This window comes from Lissotriton helveticus, chromosome 6 (assembly GCF_964261635.1).
Source record: "Lissotriton helveticus chromosome 6, aLisHel1.1, whole genome shotgun sequence".
Taxonomy (NCBI): domain Eukaryota; kingdom Metazoa; phylum Chordata; class Amphibia; order Caudata; family Salamandridae; genus Lissotriton; species Lissotriton helveticus.
Window position 1 is genome coordinate 400,665,675 of NC_136067.1, and position 11,153 is coordinate 400,676,827.

Consider the following 11,153-nt stretch of genomic DNA (forward strand, 5'->3'; position numbering starts at 1 on the left):
TTGTACTGCTAAAGCGATGATTGCCCTGTCTGGGATATGTCAGCTCAGCAACGAACATTACTCTTCTGAACAAATATCACAGCAGTTTACTAACTGAAAAAACACAATTTGAACAATTTTCTCTGTAAGCTTATGTTCACTTTGCCGGCGGCAGAGTAAGTACTGTATAAGAGTCGACCTTTATTTTTCCGAGAAAGCAGGTACTCCGTGGGGACTTTCAAGATCATCTATCACAATCTTCTACTTGAAAAAAGTTGCAACAGCTGAGCTTAGCCCACCTGCCGTGAGGCTGCAGCACACTCAATTTTCACCTTGGCTGTTCGTCTTGCAAGAAGGCGAAACTGTTGAAATAAAGTTGCCTGCCCACAACTGCCCTTTTGGTCATCTCAAGTAGACACACACGTTGAAAGCCATTGCCAAGAATGATGATTTTTGTAACACTTTTAAGAGCGTACAACTAGTGTAACAGTTTTAAGTTAAGAGCGTACTATTATTGTAACACTTAAGTTAGGAGCGTACTACGAGGACTACTACTACTAGTACATTAGAAACACATTTTAAAGATCTCTGTTTTAGTTTTGAAAGATTTAAGAGGGCATTGAGGTACTAATGGTAGACATTTTTTAAGGGTTCTTTCATGATGACTTTCATAACCGCTGAAGGAAGGATACAGCACACTTTTTTTTTAAATCTAAACCTGTTGGTGGAGATGTCAGGGGAACATTTTAAAGTTAGTAAGATGTGTATACATAGAGTTGGTTACGCAGATCGCACAATTTGTTATTTGGTCTAAATCTATTCAGTAGTTTTTGGGAAATGAAAGGGAATCCAAATTTTTATATCTGTGGCCGTGTGTCCTTCATGACGATTTCATGATGGTCACGGCGACCCCGTGGAAGCACATGCCATCAGGAATGCTGTAATTGGCTGGTGGCAACCTGAATAGAAAGTTGAAGCCGCCATTTTATGCATGCTGGAATGGTCCTTGCGGCTGAAATGTTGTACAAGAGGCCTGGGTGGAGATACCCTGACCCTAGATTTGACATATAGGGGTGTTTGAAGGACCCTGGTGTGTTTAATACATTGAACAACAGTTTTTTTCCATGTGTGATATTCCCAAATACGTCGTGACCAGCAGCGTTAAGCGTCGCAGTCATGGCCTGAATGTAGAGAAAAAGGTTTTTTTTAAAACATACTGAGACTCATTCAGAGACTAATGCATGGACACAATCAGACTCCTGCAACCACTCACATCCCCATTATGGCACCCATGTACCCACTCACACACCCACTGAGGCATCCATGCACTCACTCACACATGCACTCTGACACCCACGCACACACTCACAGACCCAACCACCCATTCACTTATGCACTTGGACTTACGCACCGACTCACTCATGCATCCACTCAAAGACCCACTCAGAGAGTCATGCACCCACTTAAACAGCCACCCATGGATCTTCTCAGAGACTCTTGCACCCACTCAAACCCCCACTCAGAGACTCATGCACCCACTGACACATCCACTCAGACACTCATAATGCTACTTGCAGATCCACTCAGACACTCATACACTCTCCAACACACCCACTCAGACATTCATGTACTGACTCATGGAACTAGTCAGAGACTCATGCACCCACTGACACATCCACTCGGACCTTCACAAGCTCATGCACCCAGTTCAACCCCCATTCAGGCACTCACAGATGCACTCAGAGACACTTGCACACACACTCTTAACCCCACTCAGGGATTCATGCACCGTCACACATTCACCTAAACAATCATGCACCGACTCTCAGACCCTATCAGAAACACATGCACCCACTCAAATCCCTACTCAGAGACCTATGTGCCCACTCACATGTGCACTGAGACACTCATGCACCTACTTACAATCCATTCAGAGACTCATGGACCCTCCCTCACACCTATTCAAACCCTCATGTACTGACTCATGGACCTAGTCAGAGACACATGCACCCACTGACACATCCAGTCACACAGTCACCCACCTGCTCACATACTCATTCAGAGACTCATGCACCTAGTCCAACCCTCATTCAAACACTCACCTATCCACTTACGGATGTACTCAGAGACTCACACACGTACTCAGAGACTCACACCCCACTCGGAGACTCAGGCACCCACTCAGAGGCTCATGCACCCACTCAAACCCCAATCAGAGACTTATGCACCCAGTCAAACAGTCACACAGTCACTCAGACAGGCACGCACCCACTCACAGACCCTCTCAGAGACTCATACACCCAGTCAAACCCCCACTCAAAGACTCATGCACCCACTCACAAATCTACTGAGATTCTCATGCATCTACTCACACATCCTCTCAAAGACTTGTGCACCCACCCACACACCCATTCAGACACACATGTGCCGACTCATGGACCTAGTCAGAGACTCAGGTACCCACTCTCAGACCCACTGAGAATCATGCACCCACTCATACTCTCGCGCATCCACTGATAGCGTCAGTCAGACACTGACATACCTACTCACAAACCCATTGAGAGTCTTATGCAGCCTCTCAACCACCTAGTTAGACACTCATACACCCACTAATCATTGCACTGGCAAACGTATGCATTCAATCAATTGAGCACTGAGAGACTCATGGAGGTAGTCAGAGACTAATGCACCCACTCACTTATCCACTCAGACACTCATAGACAGTCTCATCAATGTACTTATACTCTCATGGATCATCTAACAGAGCGTCTTAGACAGAGAGTTTTGTATGTACTGACAGACACACTCAAACACTTCTACATGCTTTCAGGCACACTCAGAGTAATATGCATATTTTTATAGTGTTATTTAGGTAGTCATGGACCCAGTGTCATGCACAGAATTACTTTTTAGCTATGAATTTGAAATGTGCCAGTGTCCATTAAATGTCTTCTTTTGTTTTGCGTATTCACGTATATTATGACGTTGTTGCGAATATTTCAACAATTGGAAAAAAAATATAAAGAAAATTAACAACATTTTGGGCAATAGGGTGACTCTGAGGAGAGCCTTAGTGTTCATTGTGAGTATGTGACAGCTACACATGAGAGTGGATGCAAAGGTTTAGGTTGCTGAGAAACACCCTGTTGCCTTCATCCGTGAGGTGAACTTCATCACTTCTATAGATTCCATGCATGTCAAAACACAGGTTGTTTTTTGAGATACAGCCCATTTTATGGAGTCTGAAGAATGCAGAAACAGTTTTATTAACATGTTTCCAAGCTCTGTCAGTCCATGGGCAGAATTGATGAAACCACTTCCATTTCTGTCTTTTGCATATATTGTAGTACACACAGGACGTCTGTGGGAAAAGTGTAATCAATTCTGCAAAGTTTTCCTTCTTAAGGATTTCCAGTCCTACCCCAGTCAGCGTGCTAAGAACCACAGATGTCGCAAAGGCAGGAAGTATTATACCAACAAACATTCAGACATATGCAAGCAGACTCCCACATAGGGACTAAGACATTCATTTAGATATCTGCTGAAGAATTCACACTTTCAAGTCTAACATCCAGAGAAAGGGCCCTTGCATCATCTCTCTGGCCTGCTACGCTGGAGCCTGGGTATGCAGTTTTCTGCTAGTGCTATCTTCTCATTTAAAGATCATAGAAAAGGCATAACTTGCTCTTCTCCCACGTATTACTCACCAGTAAGGTAGGCTATAGCAAGACCATTGAGCAGGGTGTTAACGGCTTAAAATATAACAAAAGTACTCTTAAGATTCAGTGAGCTATATGCGCTCGTAGCGACATATGTGCCTAATTATACATCCACCCTGCCAGCCAGAGCTCAATCTCAGATACCCAAGTACAAAAGCAGACAGATACTGAAATACTCAGTCAGACTGTGGCAGAAGCACCTAAACATATGTTCACATAGACAGGCACAACAGTTATGTATCTGACAGTAATGGAGCCGGTTGCAAACACACTTAAATACCCCAATAATCACTAACACACACAAGAGGAAATCCATGCAGCCTCAAACACATTTAGAGAACCATAGATGTCACAAAGAGAGACAATCATATACTAACAAACTTACATACGCATGCAATCACACCCCCACATAGGTACTGAGACATGTGTGGAAGAATTGACACTTTCAAGTCTACCATCCAGAGAAGTAACCCTTGCATCATATCTTGGGCCTGCTACACTTGAGTCTGTGCATCCAGTGTTACTGCTACACCAGGCTTTACATTTCAAACTCCTAGACAAGGCAGCCTGGCACTCGTTGCCATTCACTCTTCACTGCATTCAGGATCCCATTTTGTTTTTAAAAAACCTGAAAACATTTATCTTTGCTTAATATGGTCCCAACTCTCTCCTAGGCTCGTACCGGGACACTCTTCGGAGTAGCCGTGCACGTTATAAATATAAATAACATAACATAACATAATATGTTATATACCAAGTGAGACACTAATGCATACAGTGTTACAGAGAAAGACACATAGATATAAACATGAACATTAATAGAGTAATGTTAGCAATATTGCAATAATAGAACTGTTAATGTTGGTACTTCACTATGTGATACTACATATTGAAAAGCTAAATGTAGTTTTTACTTTCAGACATTAATTTCTGGTAAAATAGAGGCAGTTACTATGGCAACAGATAGTGAGAAAAGAAAGAAACTGAGACAAGGATACTATGGCCTCACAACTGACCACAAAAGGGCAAAATGCAGAAAAAGTGATGAAAGAGACAAGAGCTGCTGGTAAGAGGACAAGCAACATCACAAAATAAAATGATGGATGGAGTATTGAAACTTTTTCAAACACTCATCCCAATCACAGATCTGGGTTTAATCTATTGTTATTTTGCTCACCATGTCACCCCAGTTTGGACTCAGCCATATGCAAATCAGTCTTGAACCTGCCCCTGATGGGAAAAGTCTAGCCTGAACTGCCAGGCCAGGGTCTCCCTGGACCAGGAACAAGCATCGTGGGACCAGTTTTGGGGTATCACCCCCTCATCAGTCAGGCTAGCTTGAATCCAGTGGCTCAGCGAGGAAGTAACCCACATCTGTGCATAAGCATAGCCGCTTAGGGAGCACATAGCAACATCAAAAAATAAAATGATGGACATAGTGTTGAAACTTTTCAAACACACCCCCAGTAAGAGGACAAAGAAATGTCTTAAAATTGTATGTTGACAACTTAAAAGTGTGCAAAATCAAGAGAATAAAAAACAAAGTTTAAAACCAACTAAGCAAGGAGAAAAAGTCTGCCATATGAAGAGTACAGAATCATGCAAAAAAGGAAAGTTTAACCAGGAGGGAGAGGTACTTCAAGAAAATCAGAGTTAGAATGTTCTGTAGTAGAGTAATTTAGAACTTATTAAGAAGTATGAAGAAGTGTAAAAGAAGAAAACATACATTCAGACAAAAGGAACGTGTTGAGGCTGTAGTCGATAAGTCCTTTGCGCTCAAGAGGAAGATATTTATTTAGATTTTAAACAGAATGAAGAAACTAGACAAAATAGTGTTGTCCATAAGGAGACGAAGCCAAAAGAAAAGATTTGTCAATAGAACTAACTTTTATTAAGTTTTTTGTGGTGAATGGATTCATAGTTCGAGTACTGAGCCTTTCTTCAATGAAGAAAATTACTTCCAAGAGAACACATTATTGCATGCACTTGATGAATTGGGATGATGTTATGAGATGAAGAATGGTACTCCTATTCCAAAAGAAGTGATGGTAGCTAGAAATAGAAGAAGTGCTTGCTGAAGTGTTACAGGGAAGGTGTAGATGGGCCCCTGTATACAAATGGAACTGTGTAGTGTTCGCAGTATTCAACAGCAATCAATTGATATATTGAGGTGTCCTACGTATTTTTTCTTGCAGAAGTTTAAAACAGAAAATAGGTATAAGTAAGGAAGCATACTGAGGACCAGATGTAGGTAATTCTATTTTACCGATTCATAAATACCGAATTTTACCGATTCGGTATTTATGAATCGGTAAAATAGAAGTAGTCAGATGTAGGTAATTTTCTTCTCACAGTTACCGAATCGGTAAGATTCGGTATTTACCGAATCGGTAAATACCGAACCCTGCATGGGTGCAGGGGGTGTCACTTTGACACCCTCTAGCACCCCAAATACAGGCATGTGTGCCATGTGGCACACAGACATGCCCTAAGGGCATGTCTGTGTGCCATATGGCACAGGTGTGCATGCACAGATGTGCATTCACACCTGCATTCGGTATTTTACCACCCAATAGGATTGGGTGGTAAAATACAGACTATAAAGGGCCTGTGGCACTCTCAGGAGTGTCACCTACATGTGGAATTACCGAATCTGTAAAATTACCGATTCGGTTTTTTACAGATTCGGTAAATTTACCGAATCGGTAAATTTAACGATTCTGTAAAATGCTGGCCCCTACATGCCGATTCCTAAATACCGGTCGGTAATGGCCGTATTCGGCCGTTACCGACCGGTATTTCCTCTCCTACATCTGGCCCTAAGTTACAAGAACTCTGACTAGCATGTCTATCACTAAAGGTGTGCCAAATCACCTTTCATCATTTCAGAATGATAGCTCTACTCCACGCAAAAATGCGAACTTTAGTTAGGAGGCTTTACTATGTGACAACTCTTGCTGTATGTGTAGGAAAAATGTATAGAGCTCTTTTACATGGTACAGTAGCAAAGGTAGAAAAGGTTAATGATGATGTGCAGTTACGTTTCTTTGGTCCTGAAGAGGAGTGTCGGGTGGATGAGGATTTGTTATCTGAAGTTCTAGCAGAACAGGACAGAGGTATTACTGTTAATAATTGTCAAAAGGAGGTGACAAAGTGTAACAGTGTTTCTTCAGAGAAACCAAACTGACTTTGTATTTGTTCTTGACTCACTCACTACAAAAGTCAAACTCAGACTGTTGATTTTTATTTAAAAAGTGAATAGAGAAGTATAAGTGGCAACAATTTGCTGTTGAGTTATTTGTAGAGGAACGGTTTGACTTGTCCATAGAACAAGTTTCCATACAACAAGTTATATGTAAGTACTGTTACAATAAGTTAGAAGAAAATAAAATGCCTGCTCGATGCAGCACATAAGTTAGAAATAGTACCTATTCCAGAAGTACTTCAACATTTGAATGTTTATGAATCTATACCTATACAATGTATACATTCATTCCAAGCTATATTCCGTATGGAGCCAAAGACAAGCAGGTTGCCTTCAAATGAGTTCCAGAAAGGTCTTAAAGGTAGAGTTGTGTACTTGCCATTAGATTTCAAGCAGAAGTTTGAAATTGTAGGGACGGAGAGAGATTGTGAAGAAGCACTTATAATTCTAGTCAATGGTGTCCCTACCAAGAGCAAAAAGATATGGCAAGAGTTAGTAGATGATATTAAAGTAAAAAAAAAGTGACATTATCACTGGTACATAATAATATTTACTATAAAAATGCAGATGTTCTTCAAGATATTAAACACATGGAGGATGACACATTACCATCGACAGGTCACAGTGAAAAGGCGGATCGATCGACATCAGAAGAAATTGATGAACTTTCCAGTATTCACCCTCTCCAGTCTAAAGAGATAATTGGTGATGCTGTTGATGTCTTTCAAATGAAAGATGCAAAAGGAGCTTACTTAAGTGTGTGGGAGAAAAGTTTAGACCTCACTGTTTTCTGTCTCTGTTTCCTACTAGATTAAGCAGTGGGTATGATGAACGGCCTGTACAAATACCAGCAGCCGAGTTTAGATCAAGTAGAATTTTTTCAGAGGACCCTAGATTTTGCCAGTGTATTCTGTGTGTATTTGATAGCGTGGAACTGTTGTGTACCATTTTAGGACCCTATTGTAATTTTTCCGATTCATGCCCTTATATAGATATAAAACACAATATCCTTATATAGGCATAGAAATCATAACCATATTTGTCCTTAGCTCATGCAGTCAAAATACGTCAGGGATACTTCCAATAGTTCCGAAAATCCTCAATGATTTCTTGGAAAACTCGGCTTCAGCAGCTAGGGACTGCCCCTTGCTCGAGAACTGACTTGTCCAAGAACTCAAGGAGTTTTCAAAGAACTGAGACTCTTTTATGACGTTATTATGTCCACCTTTACGTAAAACTCGGCAACTTCAAGGTACAAATATGCCCACACTTGCCTTAGCAAAGACACGGTGGTTTGGAGCAGTTCAACTATCTACTTGCCCGACGCATCCTGCTATAGCAAGTGCCGAAGGAAGCCAACCCTCCAGCAGACGCACTGAGAGAGACGCTGTCTTTTCTCTTGCCAAGAAATCCAGCTCCAGTGTTTCCAAGCTCCCCTTGCGGGGTGTTGGGAAATCGAGTCCTGAGCCTGACCTTCTTCATTCTAACCAAGGTATGGAGCTGATTAGACCCTAAGAGAAATCTTGGACACATTCTTGGCAAAAAAATACTATATTTATGCTACACCTCACTTACTTCTTCCCTCATACTAAGCTTAGGTTAGGTACATCAGGGTAGGTGTATTTTAGAAGCACCAGTTGAGTACTTTTAGCCTCTGTTATTTATGTATGTATTTGTTTATGGTTTAGGAACCATACAATGCTCTAACAGTATTTTTTTATTCTACTCTTTCGACTGTATACATTATATTTTGCAACCTGTTTTACGATTGTAGCAGTTAATTTCCTATGCCTGAGAAAGAAGACTGTTCAATAAATCCTTTTATTGAAAACGCCCATCTATCTATTTTCTCGGCACCTCTGGTGAAACGAAGCATGCACGATAGACTGAGTGAAATATCTATCTATTGTTTCCACGCCTCTGAAGATCAGTTTTATCTTGGGGAAACAAAGTTGTCATGTTTATGCGGTTGTCAGAAACTAATCCCATCTTGTTTATTCAAGATAGTTTCTACTTACCTCTGAGCTAGCTGGTACTCACAAATTAAGTCTAGTATATTCGATAGAGACCTAGTAGATATTGGTCCTATGTCTAATCTATAGGATATAATATTCCAATGCGCAGAGCCTAATGGGAATATAGGAACTCCAAAACAGGACCAACGAGTATTGGTATCATCGTCATGGTGAGCTGAAATGCATGGTGAGAAACCCAGGAGCACCCGCTTGGTTTCTGACACTGAGTTGTGCTGAGTATGCATGGGATGATCAGCTTGAATACTTACGAGAAGCAAACTCAAATATAAAAGACATCAATCTGAAGACACCAGAAGAACTCTGCTCATTGAACCCTGCAAACATTTTCAGATATTTTAACCACAGGTTTCATGCTATGATGGCTTTCATCTGCAACAAAACTAATCATTCTCTTTGTAAAGTGACTGATTTATTTTGGCACTAAGAGTACCAAGCAAGAGGTGCTCCACATATTCACATGCTGCTATGGGTAACAGATGCCCCTAAGTTTGGAACATAACCTGACGAGCCTGTCTTGTCTTTCATAGAACAGTATGTGACATGTGCCATCCCAAAAGATACTGCTGACCTGGGCTTGAGACAACTAGCTCTTTGATTTCAAACTCATAGCTATGGGAACTACTGTAGTAGAAAATCCAAATCCAAAGGAACTTTTTTACACAGGATGTTGTTTTGGATTCCCACTACCTGTTATCTCAGAAGGAAGAATGAACAGCTTTTTTCTGCAGTCATACACACCCTCACATCAAAATCAACGAAAAATACATATAACCTAAGAAGAACAGAGGATTCACAATATATAAATGACTACAACCCTTTGATTTTGAAGATGTGGAATGGAAATATGGATCTGCAATTTGTTGCAGACAACTCCATCGCTGTTGCTTGCTATGTAACTACATATATTTAATTATTTTTTTATTTAAAAGGTTTTATATAGCTCTGACTAGACCCAGAGGTATCAGAGCGCTTTACATGGGTATCATACAATAAATTGCTGGTTACAGCTTTACAAAGGTTACTCAGTTTTAGAGTATTGCAATTTTAGTTACAAGTAAGATTGAGACAAACAAAAAGGAACATATAGGTAGGGGAAAAAGCTGGCAGGGGGAGATATTCCAGGGAGTGGGGGGAAGAGTAGGGGAACTAGACAGAGAGAGGAGGGAAAGAGGAGGGGAGGGTTAGAGACACGGCATGGCAATAGGAGGGGGAGGGTGACAGGGACACAAACCGGTAGGCGAGTGAAAGCTGCGCCCAAAGTCCAGAAGCTGTGATCCCAGGGGGAGTGGTATCATTTCCCCATCTCTGTTGCGAGATGCTCCCTAAGCGCAGTGGACTCTCTCAGAGGGGTCTCTGAGACTCCAAGGCCTATTTACTGGATCCTTCCCCAGAAAGGGGAGAGGGAGTGCTTTGGCAAGGGGTTCCACACCATACCTCAATTGTGAGTGGCTCCCTTGGCGCTGTGGACTCTCTCAGCGGGTATGTTGAGACTCCAGCGTATATATTTCGGATCTTTCCCCAAAAAGGGGAGAAGGAGTGCTTAGTCAAAGGGCACAAAAGCACAGGGGGGTAGGTGGTGAAAGCAGGCAAGGGAAGATATTCCAGGGAGTGGTGGGGGATAGCAGCAGGGGAAGTAGACAGAGAGTGGATGAGGGAAAGAGGAGGGTAGGATTAGAGACATGGCAAGGCAAGAGGAGGGGCAGGGTGACAGGGACACAAACCGGTAGGCGAGTCAAAGCTGCGCCCAAAGTCCAGTAAGCTGTGAACCCAGGGGGAGTGGTATCATTTCCCCATCTCTGTTGCGAGAGACTCCCTAAGCGCAGTGGACTCTCTCAGAGGGGTCTCTGAAACTCCAAGGCCTACTTTAATGAATCCTTCCCCAAAAAGGGGAGAGGGAGTGCTTTGGCAAGGGGTGCCATACAATACCTCAATTGGGAGTGGCTCCCTTGGCGCTGTGGACTCTCTCAGTGGGTATGCTGAGACTCCAGCGTATATATCTTGGATCTTTCCTCAAAAAGGGGAGAAGGAGTGCTTAGTCAAACGGCACAAAAGGACAGGGGGGTAGGCAGTAAAGCGGGAAAGGGGAAAGATTCAGGTGAGAGGGGATAGGAGCAAGGAAGTAGACAAAGAACAAAAGAATGCTGAATAGGAACAAATAGATAGGAGACAAGGAAAAAGCTAAGTCACAGAAATACAATGGGGGGTGGGCAAGAC